The sequence below is a fragment of the Labeo rohita genome, chromosome 7 (assembly GCF_022985175.1).
Source record: "Labeo rohita strain BAU-BD-2019 chromosome 7, IGBB_LRoh.1.0, whole genome shotgun sequence".
NCBI lineage: Eukaryota > Metazoa > Chordata > Actinopteri > Cypriniformes > Cyprinidae > Labeo > Labeo rohita.
Window position 1 is genome coordinate 30,168,071 of NC_066875.1, and position 21,763 is coordinate 30,189,833.

Here is a 21,763-nt window from a genome sequence, read left to right on the forward strand (position 1 = left end):
GATGTCTCAAACCCCACTCCCTTCCCGTGACCTACAGCAGCTGAAGAAAGCGTGAGGCTGTCTCTGCTTGCAACTCAGGCCCACACATTTCAGGCTTTTCTTCCTGTTACTAATAACTCTTTTTCTTTTCAGTGGCCTCCAGCTCCCATAGCAGACACTAACCCAGAGGCCGATTTAAGAGTGATACTGCCTTCACCGACAACTGCGCCCCATGCTCCACACAGCTCTCGACTTTATTCAAAATAATGTTGTTTTCTTCCAGATCAAGTTTCAGCTCTCCTCGATCGCCAAGTCGTAGCAAGCCATTAGCAAGCTTGGGCTGCACCCCAGACTCAGCTGCTCCTCACACTGCACGCCGACACGACTTTCCAACCTCCTATCCTTCCCACCGCTTCCCTTCTACCTCTGGTAGCAGGCGCTAGTGTGAGGCTGCCTTCGCTAGCCACTCAAGATCTGCCACCTTACTCTTACCCTCCTGCTGCTCCTTTTCCCTATCAATGGCCAGGAGCTAATCCACGCGTGAGGCTGCCTCCGCAAATGGCTATGGCCCTTCCTTATCTTCCTTCTTACCCTTCTTTTCAATCTAAAATATCAGGCTCCCTTTTCCTGCTTACAACTCAGGAACGCTCAGTCTAAATCCTTTCTTAACCCTTTTTGCGTCAATAACTCTAACCAACGTGCAACATGTTTCTGGTTCGAAGACATCTAAAACTGATTCTTGCTCAAATGGGCTTGCCCACGGAAAAATGGGCTTCCAGCCACTCATTTTGCATCGGAGCAGCAACTACAGCAGCTCAAAAAAAAAAAAAAAAAAAACACTCTCTCACAGCATCAGATACAAGCGGTCGGTCAGTGGTCATCAGATGCTTTCAGAAGCTACATCCAGTCCAATCACCACCACATAAAGGAAGCCCATCTAGCCTTGATCAGAAAGAAATAAATAAATAAACAAATAAATCCCCTGCTTTTAATCACGTCGCTTACTTGAGCAGTCAAGGTTCTCCTTTTCGATACAGCTAGTTTTTGGTCGCCCTTCAGCCCTTCAGCCCTTCAGCCATCATTTCAAATCTCATTTGCACATCTAGCAACGGACGGGGCTCTCCCTTCCAGTGCAGCAGGGCCATGGCTCCCTTCGGTTGCAGTTTAAGCCCTCCGTCCGTTGTCTCGAGTTATGCTGCGTACTCTGCGTCGGACGGGGCTCTCCCTCCCGGTGCAGCAGAGCCACAGGCCCCCTTTGGTTGCAGTGAGAGCCCTCCATCCGAGGCATCAAACCACGCTTCGTATTCAGCCGCAAGGGGGACTCTCCAACCCCATCTGTTGGAGTTACACTGCATACTCCACGGCAGATGAGACTCTCCTTAAGGAGAGTTTCTTTCATGTTCCAGGCATAGCAGTTGATGAGTTTTTAGAAGAGCTGCACTTTTTGAGTACCTCATCCCAAACTGTTACATGTGACAGGCTCAAAGATCTGTTTCAGGAACACAGTCTTGCCTGTGATGACGCAATTATTCAAGACATTGCCAAAGCTGTGTGTGAGTCTCATCCACTGCACACAGCAATAGGACAGCGTGGTCCACTAAGCACAGTGTATCGGCGCAAGGAGTTTTATAAAAGTCACTTCTGTGTTGTTGAACCTGTTGAGTACATCCTTGATTCACAACAGGGAAAAACTTTTCAGTATGTTCCCATTTTAAAATTCCTGCAACAGCTGTTAGCCAAGGAGGATGTGATTGAAACAATACTGGCAAACCACAGATATGAGCGTAATGAAGCTGTTTATTCATCATATCAAGATGGCAGTATCTTTAGGGAAAATGCATTCCTGTCAGGAGATGATTTAAGACTTTTGTTAAGGTTGTATGTTGACGATTTTGAAGTGTGTAACCCTCTTGGTACCTCTCGGAGAGCACACAAGCTCTGTGCAGTATATTGGACTCTAAGCAATTTGCCTACAAGTTCTCATGCAACAATGTCGTCCATTTACTTGGCTGTGTTGTGTAAAAGTAATGACGTGAAAGAATACGGCTTCAATAAAATCCTTGAGCCTCTTCTTGAGGACCTGGCACATTTATAAGAAGTTGGCATTTTTATTCCTTCAGTTGGTCATTTTGTGAAGGGTACTGTTCATGTTGTGATTGCAGACAACCTTGGGGCCCACTGCATAGCTGGTTATGTTGAGAGTTTTTCTTCTGAGTATTACTGCAGATTCTGCACTGGAAAGAGCTTGGAAATTCAGACTAATGAGGTTCGGTCAGGTAGGTTTAGCCTTAGAAAGAGAGAGAGCTATGTTGCTCACCTGAAATCTGCACAACAGACTGGCAGCTGTTGTTTTGGTGTTAAAAAAGAATGTGTATTCTCCACACACCTTGCTCATTTTCATGTTCTCTCTGGATATCCCCCAGATGTCATGCATGATGTTTTTGAAGGTTTTGTACCATTTGAGCTTAAACATTGTTTATCAATGCTTTTATCAAAGAAGTACTTCACCTTTGAATTTCTCAATGAACGTATTGTCCATTTCCCCTATAAATGGACGGATAAGACAAACAGACCTCATGCAATCCCTCGCTCAATGTTCAGCCAGAATACTATTGGAGGCAATGCTCACGAGAACTGGAACCTGATAAGTTGCTTCCATTGCTTGTAGGACACATGGTGCCAGAAGATGAGCCTGCATGGCAGGTGCTTATGGATCTCAAAGATATTGTTGAGCCTGTGGTATCACCAGTTCACACTGATGAATCAATTGCATACCTTGATGGCAAAGTTTCTGAACACCGACAGAGGTTTTAGGAAGTTTTTCCAGGTGTGAAGTTAATTCCTAAACAGCACTTCTTGGAACACTACCCTGCACTTATCAAGTCATATGGTCCACTTGTGCCTCTGTGGACTATGCGCTTCGAAGCCAAACACAGATTTTTCAAGCAAGTTGCTCGGCTTACCAGTTGTTTAAAAAATATCCCCCTCACACTTGCAGCTAAGCACCAGCTAATGATTTCTCACAGTTTGAAATCGTACCATCTTGAAAAATCTGCACTAGATGTATCAATGGTGTCAACAGTGCCTCTGACTGTTTTGAGAACAGAAATAACACAGGTCGTCCAAGACAAGTACCCAGACACTGAATTCATCCAGATCACCACAAGTGTCACCAGTAAAGGCCTCAGTTACAGAAATGGGATGATTGTTGTTTGTCACTCTGTAGATGGGCTCCCTGAATTTGCAGAGATTATTCAGATTTGTATAGTGCAGAAGGGACTGTGTTTTGTTCTTAAAGGTCTGTGTGGTTGGTATAGGGAGCATTTTAGGGCCTTTGAACTGACCTCTTCTCCATCACGGGAGATTTTCTTTCTTGAACTAAGTGAATTAGCTGATGGCTATCCATTGGCTGACTACAAGGTTGGAGGTCTTCGTTTGGTGTCACTGAAAAGACAGATTCATTCATAACAGGTGCCATTTAAATATTTCTTGTTTAACTGTATGAATGAATCTTATGTACCTACAGTGCAAACAATACAGTTCTTTTTTTTTTTTTTTTTTTTTTTTTTTCTCATCAACAGGATTGTAAAAATGACCTCCACCATCATCCTGCGTGTAATTCTGGGAGAGAACAATGCCCAGAAAGTGACACTTCAGAATGGTGTCCCTTGTTCTTTGGCAGAATTAAAGAATGAGATACAGACACAGTGTAATTTGATGGGAGAAATCAGACTTCAAATCATGGACCCTGACTTTAATGAATTTGTGAACCTGACTTCCACAACTGATGTTCATAACAAAAGCACCCTTAAGGTCATCAAACTCTGTGACTCTTTAGCAGTATCTCCATCTCCCTCATCATGTGACACAGACATTGTCTTCAAGATCATCCTCTGAAGTATCACCACCTTCATCCCTTGACCCCCAAGAGTTGACTCAAATACAAGGTCTTCTTGGCCAACATGTTTTGTTGTGCCCCGTTTCTCCTATGATGCAGAAATTAAGCTGGAACAAGGCATTTCAGAATACCAAAAAAATGGCTTTCTACTGAATCCAGACCCAAAGCTGAAATCAGACATTTTGGATGGACTTGCTGAAGAAATGGTAAAATTCAAAGTGTACCTCTCTGACGCTGAATTGAATGAAGTGGCTGAAGCCCTTATAAAACGGCATCCTTGCCTTAAGGAACAGGGATCCTTAACAGGCTGCAGTGACTGGAAAAGAAGCCTTAAATATAAAATGTCAAATTACAGAACCAAGCTGTGAAATCGATTTTACATAAAATTAAATGTATTAAAATGCCAATAAGTCAAATAAAATAATTTCACCATATAAGCAAGTTAGAACACATAGGCTAGCTAGCTTTTTTGGGCATACATTAAAGTTGTGGTGTTTTTCTCTTTGTGTTTTAGGTTTGTGCTGAATTTGCACGGATAACAACTGTCGCCTTAATTTCAAAATTCTTCTCAAAGCTGGATGAACACACTCCAAGTCTTCTGAGGATCTTTGCCAAGAGAGGTGGAGCTCAGGGACAAAGGATAAGGAAACTTCTTGTGCCACTTACACAGGTATGATAACTGCAAAAATTGTTTTTCTAGATAAATTAATCATTTGTTACTCACTTATTTTCCCTAGTGTGACTGCATTAATGTTAAGAGGGAGTGTGTCCTCAAAGCCCTGTTTGTCTACCTAAATGAGGATCCTGACAATCTCATCAAGGAGTGCATGGTATTATTGCCTGAATATTCTGACAATATTTTTTGTGTATAACAATACATTTTATAGTACATTATTATTAATGTACTTTGTTCTGTTTTATAGGATGCAGATTTTTCCAATGCTGAAGCTGTACTCAAAGAAATGGTGATATGCGTTTTTGTCATCAGATGTGAAGGTTGTGAAGTTGGTGATGAACCTGCGGATGTTGGAGTAGTTCTTGAAGGAGTTACAGCACTAGAAGGGCTTGGTAATGTAGCTAATGGTGTTGCATTGCTGATTGGGCTAATATATGCCCTAAATCTAAGTTATCTGAAGGAGCTTCGATACACCTTTGAACTACTGCAAAAAGTGTTCCTGGAGCTTGATGGACACAAACTCTCCACCAAAGTTCAAGTGCTCAAGACCAAGCTTTTGACCAAGGACTGATGAACATATTGATCTTCACCTTGAAACTATAATGGTTTTAGTGTCAAATAGTCAAAACATGTTCATGCTTCAAGTTCAAGTTGTTTTTTTGTTTTTTTTTTGTACATCAGGGCATACAGTATGTGAAGAGGAATAGTTTCCTAAAAATTACATTTGTCCTTAACTCCCCCAATTAAGTCAGAAGGTCAAGGCAAACCATCAAGGGTTTCAATGACTCATGGGTTAGTTAATGATGACTATTTATTTATTTATTTATTTATATATTTTTTTTTGTAAAACTTGTCCTTTTAAACACTTTTTATTTTTTAAATGATGGTTTTAATGGCTTCTGACTGTTCTTGAAGGAAATATGTTTGAATGACAATGTATTTTAAATAGTTTTCAAAGATGTTCCACATAGCACACATTGTGTCACGTTGTGTTTGCTTTTCCTTTACAAAAATTATCCAGGCACATTTTGGAATTGGAATAGATTTACAGACCGCTTGAAGGACACAAGCAGTTTGGTAAAGTTTTGCACTTCAGTGGAGGGCTGATGAAGAAAAATAACCCTTTTTTTTTTTTTTTTTTTTACTTTGGAATTGCAGATGTTACTTTCTTGTTGTGAAATGCATTAAAAGCTAACACACTTTGCTAAGTTTTTTTTATTATTATTATTATTAACGGGTTGTACATGTAGGAATGTGAACCTGTTATTTCATTTTGCATTGTAAAGGAAAACATTTCTGTACACATTTGTTTTGTATACATTGTCAAAAATTCAGGCTTAATGTGTTTTAAGAGTCTGAAATGTTTTTGAAAGTGTGACACCTGCTTAAGCTGTTCCCTAGTAAAAAGGATTTATTACATATTTGCTGCCTCTGTAGTCATTGAAGTATGGGGAAAAAACAGGTGATATTCATTATTTTATAGCATAGTAGTAACTTGACTAAATGGGATTCATTAAAAGTGATGTAAACATATCGGCTTAACATCAAGGATTAAATTTAAGATGGCATGATTAATTGAAGTTCAATAAAAACCATTAATTCAAGTTAAAAATAAGTATTTAAATCATGTTTACTCAATGTCATCTGTTCATGTAAAATAAACACAAATATTTGAAGCTGGTTTAACATCATCCAGTGTTGTTAAGATAATGTGGTGCAATCATGTGGAACCACTGTCCACGATTAAATCATGTTCAACCAAAGTGCTATTTTTTTGAGTGTTCCCGGTGCAGCAGAGCCCCTCTGGTCCCTTCGGTTGCAGTGGGGGCCCTCCACCCGATATGTCATCCCTCCCGGTGCAGCAGAGCCGCAGCTCCCTTCGGAAGCAACGAGAGTCCCTCCATCTATCGACTTAAATATTCTTGCCTATCCAGCGTCGGACGGGGCTTCACCTCCTGGTGCAGCAGAGCTGCAGGCTCCCTCCGGTCGCAGCGGGAGCCCTCGTCTGACGCATCAAACCGTTCCTCGTCTCCTGCTGCAAGAGGGACTCGCCCTCCCTTCGGAAGCAGCGAGAGCCCCTCATTTGATATCTGCCACCATGCTCCTCCTTTAGCGACATGTAGGACTCGCCAGTCTGACACTTCGAGCCACAGCTCCCGTCGAGCAGTGCACAGGCTCTCCAAGTCGCTCTGCACCCCCCTCAAATTTCTACTCAGCATGCATATTTTGGGGGGCAACTAACAAGTCTGGCTGCTGTCTCAAGCTTCTTTTGGGGGAGTTCTCTGGGTTCGGGCCATATTTTGGCTCCGAGCCCTCCCCCAGGACAGCACGCCAAAATATGCTTACTGTTTACTTAACCAGATTAGATGTAAGGGGGAACTCGTGAAATGATGTTTGATAACAAAGTTCGGGAGGAGCATGATCAAATAATCAACTAATTTGGCACAGGTGCAACTCGTCTAGCTAAACATCCAAACTAGCACAAGTCATATATATGCACACAGCTGACTTACCTCCTTCATTCGACTGTTTTTCGGCATCCCCCCTCCACCCCAACTCCTCACTCTTAATCTATCCTCATCCTATACTTGGGAAGGGGGGAGTTCTCTGGGTTCGGGCCATATTCCGGGCTCAGGGCCCTCCCCCAGGACAGCACGCCAAAATATGCTTACTGTTTACTCAACCAGATTAGATGTAAGGGTGAACTCGTGAATAGGCATGTGGCAACGCAACTGCTTGCTTCAACGTTGTTCTTTTCTCTGTTTACAGTTATTCTCAGTCATTTTAATAATAATTGATTCACACTGATGAACTGGTTCAAAATGAATCTTGACTTTCACTAATGAAGGTGGATGTGTGAAGCATTAAGATTCTTCCCATGCTGCATTGCAAGGAAAGATAATCGTTCTGATGCAGATGAGAATCTGTGGCCCGACAGACCAGGAAGTCAGGTAGTGCAGAAAGTATGCACTGTAATTCTGCATGTAGGCCTACCGTTCTGTCTAAGAAGTGTTTTACTATGTTTACCTTAAAGTCTTTTCTGTATCCCAATGACACTGTACTATCATTTCTTGACAACAAACAATAAAAAAGGCATTAATCATGTCCAATCTCTTGCAATCAATATTAAACATACAGCAATTTTTAACTTTATACTGTAAAACTAATATCTGCCATACAGACTTGTGCAGGCATGCAGTCTTGTTTATTTTCAATTATCAAATAGCTTACATCAGGAAATAATATCACAACACTGTTATATTGACAACAAGGCCAAGTATTTTGACTATGTGAATAATGGCACAAAGTACCAAAGCGATTGGTGGTTAGTATTAGGGTTAACCAGCATCAAAACATACCTAACCAGCATCCCATCATCAAAACATACCTACCAGCATATGCTGGTTTTTTTCACCAGGGCTGTCATGATTTTAATGAGTTATATACGCATTATCTCATCCTGTGGCATCTCCCATCTCTGGTACTTCCTTCTATATGCCCTATTCATAAGCGCAGTCATATAGGACATGAGGCCTAAACAATCAGTCAGTTAGGCCTTGAGGCCTTTAAATGCACCTGGCTCTCATATGAGACAAACTTACTTTCACAAATAATCTTCTTCACTTATTTTATACAGGATAAATAAAATATTTTATCACCATTTTACTCTGTTGCTTTTCTTTTTTTCTTCGTATGGTTCAGAAATTTTAACGTTTTTGTCTTGTGATTTAAACTTTTTTTTTTTTTTTTTAAGAACTTATGGCTCCGACTCCAGCAATGCCCCTGTCTATGAGATAAAACATCCCAATTTGCTTTTCTTTTACTCAGAATTTCCTTAGAATACGTTCCATGTTAATCACATACAAAAACTGGTTTCCCTTTTTTTCCATCCACATCGTTGTATATTCTTCTATCACATTGTATTATGTCTCAAAATTTTCACTAATTTCTTTGGTTATTTAAAAAATTAATACTTTTTGTTTTTCATTATCTTATGTACTTCTATATTACATAAACCACTAAAACCACTGCATCATTGCATATGTAAGGGAGTGTAAAACAAATGTTAAATGTATGTATAAATGGGGACAGCGCCATCTGTGGGGTGCATGATGGCATCTAACTTGTGGAATAAGGACTGCCCACAGCAGAGCTAACTATACATGATATCAGGCAGACTATCTCACCAACCCATAGAAGTTGTACTAAATAACTAAATATCCAGGAGCTTTTTCTATACATATTTTCTATACATTCTATAGTATACATCAATGTTATTGTAATGTCTCCCATAATTCTTTTGCTATATACTGTTTTTATCATGTGAATCAACACTATTCTTATTGTTCCTTTTTTTTTCTTAACATGCAAATTCTTGGTTATTAAAATCCCCCACAAATATGGGTATAGTTGTTGTTGTAATTATTTTTGCTAACAGTCTATCTGTATTAATTACTTGGTTAAGACAATGGGATCACTGCAGAAGTACCGACCCAATCTTTGCGAAGTGAACATGCAAAGAAGATCAAACACCCTCAACAAAAAAGGTAAAACAGCGATATAGGATGATTTTGAAGTTAAGAGAGAACATGAGATGGGAGTTTTTTCGACATACCCTAACTGTCATGAACTAAAAAAAAAACAGTCGAGGCAGAGTAAGACAAGATAAGCATTTGACATTAAAAAGTATTAAATTGTATTTTTTTTTTTTTCAAATAACCGATTGTTACCCTAGATAAGACCCTTCTTTCTCATTTACAACCGGATTTGGGATCGCTTGAAGCCGCATTTAAACTGTATTTTGGAAGTTCAAAATCGGGGCACCATATCAGTCCAATATATGGAGAGAAATCCTGAAATGTTTAACTCAAAAAACACAATTTCTTTACAGCTGAAAAAAAAAGAGACATGAATATCTTGGATGACAAGGGAGTCAGTACATTATCTGTCAATTTTTCCTCTGGAAGTGGACTTCTCCTTAACTCTTGGACCTTTGTCCTCTCTGCATTTTTGTAGAGTATCTCCAAATCTACACTAAGATTATATGTTAGTCTACATTCAAGGTTTCATAATCTTCAGACTATTATATTTTGGTATTTCTGTAGGTATTATCCAGAACACTTTTCCAGTTATATTAGGGTGTCTTATGCATACTATAGGCATTGGGAATGCACATATTGTATTCTCAGTCCATAGTGACTCTCTTTCCCCCCCCCTTTTAAAGATTTTCAGTAATTCCGTCATTTGTATTGTCTCCTGTATTTTCCATTAAACCCATTATTTGTGATCGTAGTCCTTGCCTTGTAAATCCTCCAGCATTTCTCCAAAATGCTAACCAATGTTTACTTTCTTTTTCCTTATATCCTTAAGTGAATCCTGCTCTAGCTCTATAATTTTCTCCCCCATTCTGTTTTTGATTAGTTTCATTACATGGACAAAGGGTTGTTTGATATTCTCCTCAACATCTTATGAATTTACCTTCATATCTGGTCATAGTTTTTCTTTTTGATCTTTTAAAATCTCAAGATAGCAATCTAAGGCCTTTTTCCATTACATTTATCTAAATCTTTTCCTAGACATTTCTCTCAGTATTTTTTCATGTTCACACTTATTTGATGTAAGGTCTTCTTCTGACAAGGTGATCTTTGGTGTTCCACTAATCTGCTGCACAGCAGTAACCACACAGACTCCAGACAATGCCTTTGAATATGCTTTAATCATGACCTGGAGGACCTCATACCAATCATAGAGAATCCTCCCAACAAAAAAATGCAACAGTTTATACAGCATAGGTGGATGGCAAAGGTAACAACGACAGTAAAGAAAGAAGGATTGTGTGTTTTGAAAGTTTGTCTTTGCCTCTTTCCTAATCTTTGTCACATTTTTCAACTGTGACAAACACCTTACACATAAGCATTCTTAAAGTAGGAATCACCTTAAATTAATTTGTTTTTGTATTGACGTTTTTATAGCCTAAACGCTTATCCTTAACTCCAGAGGATTTGTTGAGGAGAGAAGGAAACTAATAACTGTGTTTATGTTTACAAACATTTTGCTTCTCTGGCATTTTAGTCCACATTATTTCTGAATGTAAAAATAAAATGTGAGCCTATGCGACTTATTTTCACTCAAAAGGATGCAAGTAGCATTTTTTTTAAACAATGCACTAAACACTTTTTAATCTTTAAAAATACTTTAATGTCTTTAGAGCATTAACAGATTTGTTCATTTGTTTAGTAGCCTACATTTGGCCAAAATCTAAAAAAGATTTTGCTGTATTGGCTGTGAGGTGCAGCAGGTAAAGATACCATACCAAGATACCATACCAAGATCTCTTTCTGTGTTTTTTTTTTTTTTTTTTTTTTTTCCTTTTTCTTTTTGAGTAAAGAAAACACTGCACATTGTTATTATTATTTATTTAATTATTTATTTTTCAAGAAAGAACGTTATTAACCAGTATTTTTCTCTTCTCTGGCCAGTTTCGGGAGAAGGGTCTGGCTGCAGACATGCACTTTCAGACAAATGCACTTCTGCAAGTGACGTCACTTGCAGTCTATTTTATTTTTATCTTATTTTACTTTATTTATTTATTTTTTTTTTTAACCGAATCTCTCAACATTTTACAACAGTAGCTAGGTGGTCACTCGCAATCACCACTTGCACTCTCTGCTACCTGCAATGTCATTTGCAATGCATACAAATCGGGCTTGTTGCCAATGGAGACAAGAAGCTGTGGTGGTTAAACGATTAAAACTACTTAATAGCATAACATACAGGGTCCTGCAAGTCATCTGTAGGAGATAAAGACAAGACCCGCAAATCTGTGGAACAGCAGAATATGAACGCAATGCACAAAGTTTCTGGTAGAAAACTATAAACACTTGCTATGGCTTAATGTTTTAAGATACATTAAGTGCCATTAAAATATCGAATTTGTTATATAGTTTATTGATTTAATGTACTTTAAGGCAAGCATATGGCCATGAACACAATGTGCAAACTTTCACTTTTATACTTGCCCAGCAAATGCTTAATGTGGCAAAACTAAGATGATAAAAACCAAATTCAGTATAAACCTTATTGTTAACTAACTATATTCCAGCAGATACGAATGCATCAAATGATATTAAAAGGACCATCCGTATAGGCAAGCAGACGCGCATGCCCAGAACGCAATGCATTAAATAGACGTTTTCCTTTATTCTGGGCTCACCTGCTTGTCTGTAGTTGTTTTAATAATGAATAGGAGCATATTGAGTTTAGTCTTTATCATCTTTATCAATCCATTATGCCACATTATGCCATGTTTTGGGAGGAAAACACTATATAGCCTAAATATACATTATATTAATAAACTGTATATCGAATTTGATTTTTTAATAGCACTATCCAAATACATTAAGCCAAATTAAGTATTGCGTTTTTTTACAGGAGGATAAACACTTAACCAGAGACTTTGCACACTGCGTTCATATTCTGCTGTCCTGTGGCCACAGATTTGCAGGTCTTGTTTTTATCTCCTACAGATGACATGAATGACCCTGTACATTATGCTATTAAATTAGTTTTAATCGTTTAACCACCACAGCATCTTGTCTCCATTGGCAACAAGCACAATTTGTGTGCATTGCAAGTGACACTGCAGGTAGCAGAGAGTGCAAGTGGCGATTGTGAGTGACATTGTAATTTAGTTTCTTTTTTCTTGTCTTCACCACCTGGCTACTGCTGTAAAATGTTGAGAGATTTAATTAATTAAAAAAATAAAAAAATAAATAAAATAAAATAAATAATAAAAAAGACTGCAAGTGACGTCACTTGTGGAAGTGCATATCTGAGAGTGCAGGTCTGAAAATGCAAGTGCCTGCAGCCAGACCCTATTGGGGTTTTGGAATGATAGTAATACAGAGGAACGCAGGAACAGAACTTCAGAAATATCGATTCTGCTCAGAGTGAACCAATTGAATTTTTTTCAAGCCCTGACTGTGATGATATACATTTTGTGAAAATAACTGTGCATGTAAGATTTTGTTGTTAAATTAAGATGAAATTGCTCAAAGAGAAGATGTTAGACTGATCAGAGTGTCAGCGATAAAAAAGAAGTACAGCTGCTTCAGTTATCTCTCTGGACGCACTCCAACCTATATTATTACCATAGCCACTCCAGTCAAAGCTGGTAAAGTCCCCACACTGTCTGGGAGCCCCTTCAGGAAAGTGTCCACCTCCACCAATACAGAACTGCAACAATTTGAGTACATTACTAGCAACACAACATGCATTTCTTCAAATAACACTGGTGCAGTAGATATATTTCTGTAGTAAGTGTATTACTGTAAATGCATTTCCTCTTTTTTTTTTACACTGAAACATGAATTATTGTCTGTCTGACTTATTACTGGCAGCCGTGGCCTAATAGTTAGAGAATTGGACTTGTGACCTGAAGGTTGTGGGTTTGAGTCTCAAGTCCAGTGGGTATTGTCAGTGGGGGGAGTGAATGATCAGTGCTGTCTTCTACCTTTAATACCACAACTGAGTTGAGAACCTTGAGCAAGGCCCAGGGCCCACTGCTCTGTGTGTTCACAGTCACCACACGTCACGTCCTTTGCTTATTTATCACATATTCTGTTCATTAATGTTGCTGTAAATTATCCATATTATTTTTAACTTACATGTTCAGTGTTACAACCGGTTGGTTTAATGCCTGAACAAATAGCCATAGCTGCGTTTTCAGTATTGAAGACTCTGAATGTAATGAATCCAGGCTCAAATATTCCTGAAAAACATGCACAAAATATATCACTGATGATGATTTGTGATGGTAGGTACATGCACACATGATACTGACTCAAGAAATATTGCTATGCCTCTTGAATGAGGACCATACAGATTTTTGGTTGATTCCACATCTCCAGTATCATACACTATTGGAATAGCAGGTCCATTATCAGTGATGCATGTCCCAAATCCAGACCTCACAGGCAATTTCTGGAAAAATGAAGACGATTATCCAGTGCTGTTTTTTTATTTGTAGCTTTGCCTATATTCTGTGAATGTTTCATACCCAAAACTTGTGTCAAAGTTTATCTGACCTTGAATAAATTGAAAAGGTTTCCTCCATGTTGGTTCAAGAAATTTTTTTCAGTGTGATATCGCAGGATGGAGGCAGTTCTCCACTGTTCCAGCTGAACATTATTAGGAACATGCCACACAGATACATCCTGTGCCACAATGTCAAAGTATCCAGGATTCTGTCAAGTCAAGTCACATTTATTTATATAGTGCTTTATAAAATGCCAATTGTTTTAAAATAGATTCACTGTAATAGAAAGGAAAACAACAGTATTGATGTTACAAAATTGCATTTAAAAAACAACTTTACTTTAAGTTACAAAATAGAAACACAATTGTTTTCCTCTCATTTGACAGTGTCAGTGCAGTCAAATGATAATATTTTTGAATAATATTAATATATTATTATATATTATAATATTTTGATAATATTAGAATCTGTGTCAGATTCTGTTTCAGATTCTAGATAAACAACATTGATTGACAGTCCAGTGACTTAATGTCCTTTATGTTAAACCATTTCTGTAAAACCATAAATGTAACAAAAAAGTACCTTATAATCATCACTTGTAGCAGCTTCTGCATCTCCGAATGTGACTGTGTTTGCCCATGTCCCGTCACCATCAGGCCGGTTTCGGTTATCGCCCTGCTGACTAGACCAGCGATCACCAACAGTGCACTTTCCATACATGTTGTTTTCATGAACACTGGCCACCAGCGTCCAGCCGCCACCAGCAGTGGTCATATCACAGAACGTCTGGTAAAGGACCCCTCTTGATGAGATCAGATAGTACAGGCCGTCTAATTGAACAGAAGTATGTGAAATATGTGCTTTGGGTTTATTTTTGGTAAGTTTATCATTATTGTCACGAATCTGGTAGTGATTCTCAGTTCGCTCGCCACCAGAGGTCGCCTTGCCATTACACAGACTGTTGCACTAGAATATTTCAATCCAGTTATTCTAGTCTTGTATCCCCACCTTGTTATATCGTCTTGTCTGCCTTCAGCCTGCCCCGGACTTTTCGTCTGTCGTGGATTTAACCCTTTGCCTTGTGATTTTGGACTCTGTTCGGCCCTCGAATGAACTCTAACCTGTCTTTTTGGATTACCTGTTTGCCTCGTCCCTTGGATTACGTTCGCCGCTGATCAACCCTCGTCTTACGGATTGCTCTTGTGTCTTGCCCAAAAATACCTGTTTGCCAATGTTCGACCCTGTCTGTGTTTGATCATGTCTTTGCCTAATAAAGCTCTGCGTTTGGATCCAACCGCTTCCCGTCTTCCTCGCCCCGTAACAATTATCAGGTTATCACACTAAAATTAATGACTTTTAGTAGCATTTCACTTGAAGAACATAGAATATCCATTGATCAATGATTGAAAGATCTGGCACATTACATTGCATTGGAAAGAATAACCTACAGTATAAAGGGCAAACTAAAGGATTACCGTAATATTTGGAATCTGTTTATATAGTTTCTGGAAAATAACCAAACATTGACACATGCAATGTTTCTCACTCACTGACTGACATGTGAATATATGTTGTGCTTTTGTATTTGAAAATATGTGGATATGTCTGTCTAAGCCTTTGTATAATAACTTCTTTAGCCATAAAATTATTTTTTTTTGGATGCTGATAAGGGAGTTAAAAAATGTATTTTCATGTTTTTCTCCATATCTTTTTTTTTTTTTTAAATGATTTAATATTAAATAAAATAAAATGAAGATAGTGGAAATAGCATACCTTTTTGAACATCATACTTCTCACGAATTTCTTTGCAGCTTCGAGCAAACATATTTAATTCTTCCCAGTAGATTTGCAGCCTCAAAGTTGCTGCAGGTATCACAGAAACTGCAAGGTGTCACTTTTTGTTGATTTGCTACAATGTAGAACATAAATACATATTTTAATATACTGTGATACAAAATGGGGCTTTCAATATCTTCAGATAAATCCATTTCAATCAACAAATTATTACACTTACTTAATGTAGCCTCACAGAACCATAAATTCAGTGAGAGGCTGAGAAGGATCCCTAAAAACATTTTTGTATTCTGCAAACAACAGAAAAAAGGATTTACAGTTACAAATTAAGCACATTTTTCTATCAATTTGTTGAAAAGCAATTTTTGTTGTTCACTTGATTATGAACAAATGTCTGCTGTTTCCTACTTTGTCAGTTGCTTATGTACAGTATTTTTTATGCAGTACTTCATGTTGTTTTGCCATTTCCACCCTAATGTTGTAAAATTAAAAGTGATATACTGTATGCCATACAAAAGTGCAGCCTTGTGCATATGTAACCATTGTCAACAAAACCTGGTTTACATCAGAAAAAAATACACTCATTTGTATGACAAAGAATTCTTACATTTTTGTCTTGTCTTGTGTTTCCCTCTTCTGATTTATCAAACGCCATCCAGGCTTCAAGCTTCTGTCTGAGACAGAGAATATGTGCACCTATTTAAACCTACCCTCCACCCCAATAATTTTGTAATATTTCTTACACAATGTGATGCGTAAGATATGCAAATATGTATTCCACATGCCTAGCCTAATTAAAGTTTAGGAGTAATTCTAGTCATTATTACAATAAGATACAGGCTGCACCCTCTCTGTTGAGAAAATGTCCAAGTTCGATTCCCGTCTCGAGGTCCTTTGCCGATCCCGCTCCCCCTCTCTCCTCCCAGCTCTTTCCTGTCATCTCTCTACTGTCCTATCACAATAAAAGGCATAAAAAGCCCCAAAAAAAAAAAAATAAAAAATAAAAATTCTGAATTTGTGGTGGCTGTGCTTTAAATTCAATTATTGCACAGCTCAGACTCATTCGAGGCAACTTAAGTCAGTGCTATATGCTTGATAATTTTTCTTGGTGGAAGCTTTGAGTTAGGTTAGCTAATAAAATATTAAAGCTTAATTCGATATTATGTAGACAATTTCTTAATTCTGTCATCCTGGTATCGTGGACTTGCTCTATTGTTTCATACAAACACAACTGCTGCCATTTTTTTTTTTTTTTGTTTTTTTACTTTTTTGGGGGGCTTTTTATGCCTTTTATTGTGATAGGACAGTAGAGAGATGACAGGAAAGAGCTGGGAGGAGAGAGGGGGAGCGGGATCGGCAAAGGACCTCGAGACGGGAATCGAACTTGGGTCACCGCGCTATATGTTATAACAAGATCATAACATAAATAACATCATAACAAGAAATAGTTTAATAGCTATGATAGAAGGAGAGAGGAGAAATTCACATGTCACAGAAGGAGCAGCAGCATATAAATAACATACATAGATAAAGTGAAAATTAAACCAAACAAACATACACCACATCTTGGACATAAAGTAAAACAAATTTCTCCCCTTAACACACAACAGCATTGAAAATAACAGATGCAACAACAGTATTATAAAAGGTATTTAGCAATACCCAACACACCCCAATTTGATAATTGCACAACATTTATGAGACATAACTGTCACTGTGTGTGCAAATAACAGACAGTTAATGAGACAAAGTAGTGGCTACCAATGGGTTTTATTTATTAATGAGCACAGTATAAATAATTTGCAATCACTGTACACTGTAATGGATTATAAGATAACTAACAAACTAGTACTACTACTTATTTATGTGGTGAAATGTTGTGTAAGAAAAGTGGTATGACTGCACTGTATCCCTAAAATGTCTAGTTTGAACTTGCAATTTGCTAGCAACTGATTTCGTCATGGAAGCTTTGCGTTCAAATATTTCAACTCAGATCAGTGTTTCGTGTCTAATAATTTTGACACGAAACATCTAAATAATCTATCAAGCAGCTGTGTAATAAGTGAGATAATGTACATTCAGACAGCTGTTATCGCAAAATAAAGATGTATGTTATCCCTTACTTATTATAATGTTAATTTAAGTGATAAAGGATTTTGAAAGTCTGACAGTAATCAGTGTTGAGTGCTACTGTAAGGTTAACTCTGCCTGGTTTAAATGTTTCAAAATGATTAACAGTTGAAAATATTAGAAATTTAAAAAAGTAATCAAAAAGTAATTAAAAGTAATGTTACATTACTTTAATAAAGTAATTGAAAAGTTACACTACTTATTACATTTTAAATCAAGTAACTTGTAATCTGTAACCTATTACATTTCCAAAGTAACCTTCCCAACACTGATTTCAGGCGAGGCGATGTAACGTCGTTACGTTGCCAGTAGGTAAGTCATGAAATTACCAAAAATCGCCAATCCATTACGTAACTGTTATGTCATCTATTTAATTCATCTATTTGTAAATATTTTGATGTAGATGAAATTTGCTAATTTTGAGGTCTTGCTAAAGAAACAGCTGCCCTTTTATTGTGATTGTAGTATAACCAATACATTTGGGGTTGATTTAAGTTTTCATATTTTTAACAATACTAATATGACCCACAGTTTAATCCGTAAAGATATTATTTTTATTACGAGAACCCAAAACATTATTTCTGGAATGCGTTATTAATTTCTTTATTTTATGTGCAAAATTCTTCATTCACACACAAAACTGGCATAAATCACCTGTTTTCTTCTTTTTCTTGTTGAATTTCTCTTTCGTTTCATCACAGAGGCTTATAAATAACAAAAACAATACAATTTTTAATGCATTATGATTATATGAATATAATGATTTTGTAATGTTTTTTTCTGTGTATATAATCTCATACTATGTTGTATGAAAAAACATTTTATTTTTTTGTCATTGATTGTTCATTGTTAGACATACTACCATCTTTCCCTGAACTTGTATGCAACTATAAGGTCTGCAGTAATAATAATAAAAAGAAAATAAGAGCGACAGTTGCACAAACACCTCATAGACAGTAACACAACAACCCTACCTAGTACGTTTTCGTCCATGTTGGCAATATCTGCACAAAGGAGAAGTCAGGCAGCTGCTGGAAGATCTCATGTTTGGGAGAAGACTGTTGAGTTTACACTCAAAAAATGTAAGTGTTACTACTTAGAAATTAAGATGACCTCAGAATGAATGGCTAGCCCACCCTAACACTTATTAACAATAATAATGATATATGCTGACCAATAATTAATTGTATTTTTTAGTAAAACAAGCAAAATGTAATTTTTGTCATGTGCCATGACTACACAATAAATCCAGCCAAGGTGAACACATTTTAATTTTCAGTCAAGTCATGAATTAACGCATTAGTTAATGAAACAATTATATTTTTTTTTTTACTGACAACAACAGGAAACATGAAAAAATGAGTAAAAGAATACATAAAGTAACCATGGCAATAAATAATGATGCATGGAGCAGAGCTTTATTCAAACATATTGTTCTGACAAACATGTATTTACATTTGGTGAACCCACATCCTAACTGTAATAAGAGCGCTGTAAGCCACTTTGCATGAAAGCATCTGCCAAATGCATAAATGTAAATGTTATTTTTGTGAATTCTTTTTTATGTCTTGGGCACAAACACACAATAAAGCTGCTAATTTCTTAAAGTGTATTAATGTTACATCCACGCCAGGCTCCACCCTCACTACAACGCAACGCTCACAATCACCCGAGTTCTGATCACCAGCACCTGACAGCTATCATCTCATCAATCAAGCACCACATAAAAGCACACACCAACCTGCAGTCCCTGTCCAAGCTCGACTATTCGAAGTGGACTCGCTGATCTCAACTTATTACCTGCCATACTTACCTGTTTGCACTTACCTGTTATCTCCTTGTTGGTTCCTCGTTCTCCTTCAGATTCCCAGCGATCGCCTTCCTCGTGTCCTCCCGTGAGTTGTGGTGTGTGATTGTGGTGTTCGTCATTGGCTTCGTCGTCGTCGGATCATCTGTGGATACAACGGAAACAGAACTGGTTACATTCTCATTCTACGCTCTCAAACTCTCTCAAGATTGTCTACTTACCTGTTCTTCTCATCCTGTCTGTTGAACTCATTTATAATAAACTGTTATTGCATATACTTACCATCTGTGTCCCGTCCGCATCATAACAATTAAAGTTATTATTACTATTATATAAATGCTTACATACATTAAATACTATTTCTATTTGGGTTTAAAGGGTTAGTTCATCCAAAAATATAAATTCAGTCATTATTTACTCGCCTCCACACTCCAGTCCTTGTGTCTGTTTTATTTTATTTTATTTTATTTTATTTTATTTTTTTTTTTTTTTTTTTTTTTTTTTTTTTTTTTTCTGAACACACAACGTGATTTTGGTGACGTTTGTCCTGCTGGTTTCTGTTCATACAACATCAGTCATAGAGCCTGAGTTTCAGAAGCTTCATGACATTATTTGATGATGCTTTTGAAGCTTCTGAAACTCCAGTGACAGATGAAACCAGCAGAAGAAACTTGACCAAAATCACATCCTCAGTGTCTTTTGGTCTTTTTCTAAATGCTTTCGCTGGCTCCCAGCACACCGATGACGAAGAGGCCACAGCAACATCTGGTCCAGATGAGAGAACAAGGGCAGGTGGAGTGATGGAGGGCCTCATCCATCGCACTAGACCATTTCCAGGATGCTGCTGTGGATTTCTCCTTTCTCAGTGCACACACCAGTCTGCAGACATTTCAGGTCATACAAAGATGCACAAATATAATACAAAACTGTCACTTTAATAGCACAATATGATTTGATCTCTGTATTAGAAGTAACAAAATGATCTTAATATTTTTGTATCAGGTTTTCCTTTTTCTCCCCCACAAATGCCGCCATCACCATTCATTGGAGCTACTGCTCCACCACAAAAGATCTGCAGCAAAGGCACAGAAATCAGGAAAGATCAAGTATCAGAAAAGTGATGTAATGGCTCTGTTTGAAATTACAACAATTAAAATAAACTACAACATAAGATTTAAAAGATGTTATATTGATGTCTGTAGTGTACTCACTCAAAGCCTTTGATGGCAGGATTCCTTTATCAGTCACTCTGCACTGGGTAAGCAGACATGTGTCTTGTCTGTCCCTGTAACATTCAGACAGGATTCAGTTACCTCTGTGATTTGTACTACATTTACATGTTGAGGTAGTTGCTGATGTGTTAACTGACGTTTTATCCAACACAATTGCTCCTCAATATATCAACAGTACTAATGGGCAAATGAAATAGATAGTCCATGTTTAGTTACTTCATGTACATATGTTTATTTACATTACAAACACTATTGACTAAAAGCAGTAACTAAAGCAGTATTGACAACAGTGAATTCTACATAATAAGCACACATAACAAACTCACTCAGATGTATTTTTTATGTTGTGATATGCTCGTCTGCAATTCTTTTAGAACATTTTCCTGTCAAATGTTAAATAGACATTTAGTAAGCATCTTTAAGATGTATATGATTTGTGTAAATCAACTTTGGAAACGTATGTGTGCTTACTGGAGCTCTATTGTTTGATATACAAAATAGATCGTCTTTCACAGCAAAATCACAAATATACTATACAGTTTAACATCTTTACACCTTACTATACAGTAGGTCAACAAATACGATTTTAACACAAGGAACCGTGTTTTGGTTTGCAATACTCACATTTGTAAACACCCTTGTTGCGGTTCTCAATCACGTTCGATGATGACGTATTGCTCTCCCGTGGACTCTTGGGATTGAAAAGTATCCATCGATGAACACTCTACAATCTGGGCTGAAGCAGTAGGACATCCGGGATTTCTCGCCTACTCTTTTAGGTTTCAAACATACTTCTTTCTTCACATAGTCCTTTTTCCTACTATAGGCACATTCGGGTGCACTTTAAGTGGACGTATGTCCAAATCTCGTGAGAATTAGTTTGTCACTCAGGTAATTCTCACCTACTCTTTTATGAATACTAAGGATTCGGACATACTTACTCGCTCGCCTACTGCTTTTCCCCTACAATATAGTAGAGAAGTAGGCCATTTCGGATGCAGCCGTAGTTTTTATGTGTGCTGAAAAAAAAGAGGAAGGAATAAAAGCTTGAGGTAAGCAGTTTTAAGTTTTTATTGGCTGGTCAGTAAACGTGGGTCGTGGTAGCAAACACACTGTGCGATGATCAGGCTGAATTTCTGACACTGTTAGAAAATGATTGTACTGTGATCGTGGCTCCTAATCTGTGGTCCTGTGTCGTACAGTGAGAAAG

At 37.6% G+C, this 21,763-nt stretch overlaps 1 protein-coding gene and 1 pseudogene across 1 annotated transcript in view; both read right to left on the reverse strand.

Moving 5' to 3' along the window:
- LOC127169006 (intelectin) overlaps positions 1–8,273 on the reverse strand; it is a 508,248-nt gene extending 499,975 nt beyond the window's left edge. The window contains exon 1 of the mRNA XM_051116206.1: positions 8,266–8,273. The gene's annotated coding sequence lies outside the window, so the exon portion shown is untranslated. The remainder of the gene's footprint in view (positions 1–8,265) is intronic.
- A 4,085-nt stretch (positions 8,274–12,358) lies between these two features.
- Positions 12,359–16,142, reverse strand: LOC127169010 (intelectin-like; annotated as a pseudogene).
- Positions 16,143–21,763: the final 5,621 nt, after the last annotated feature.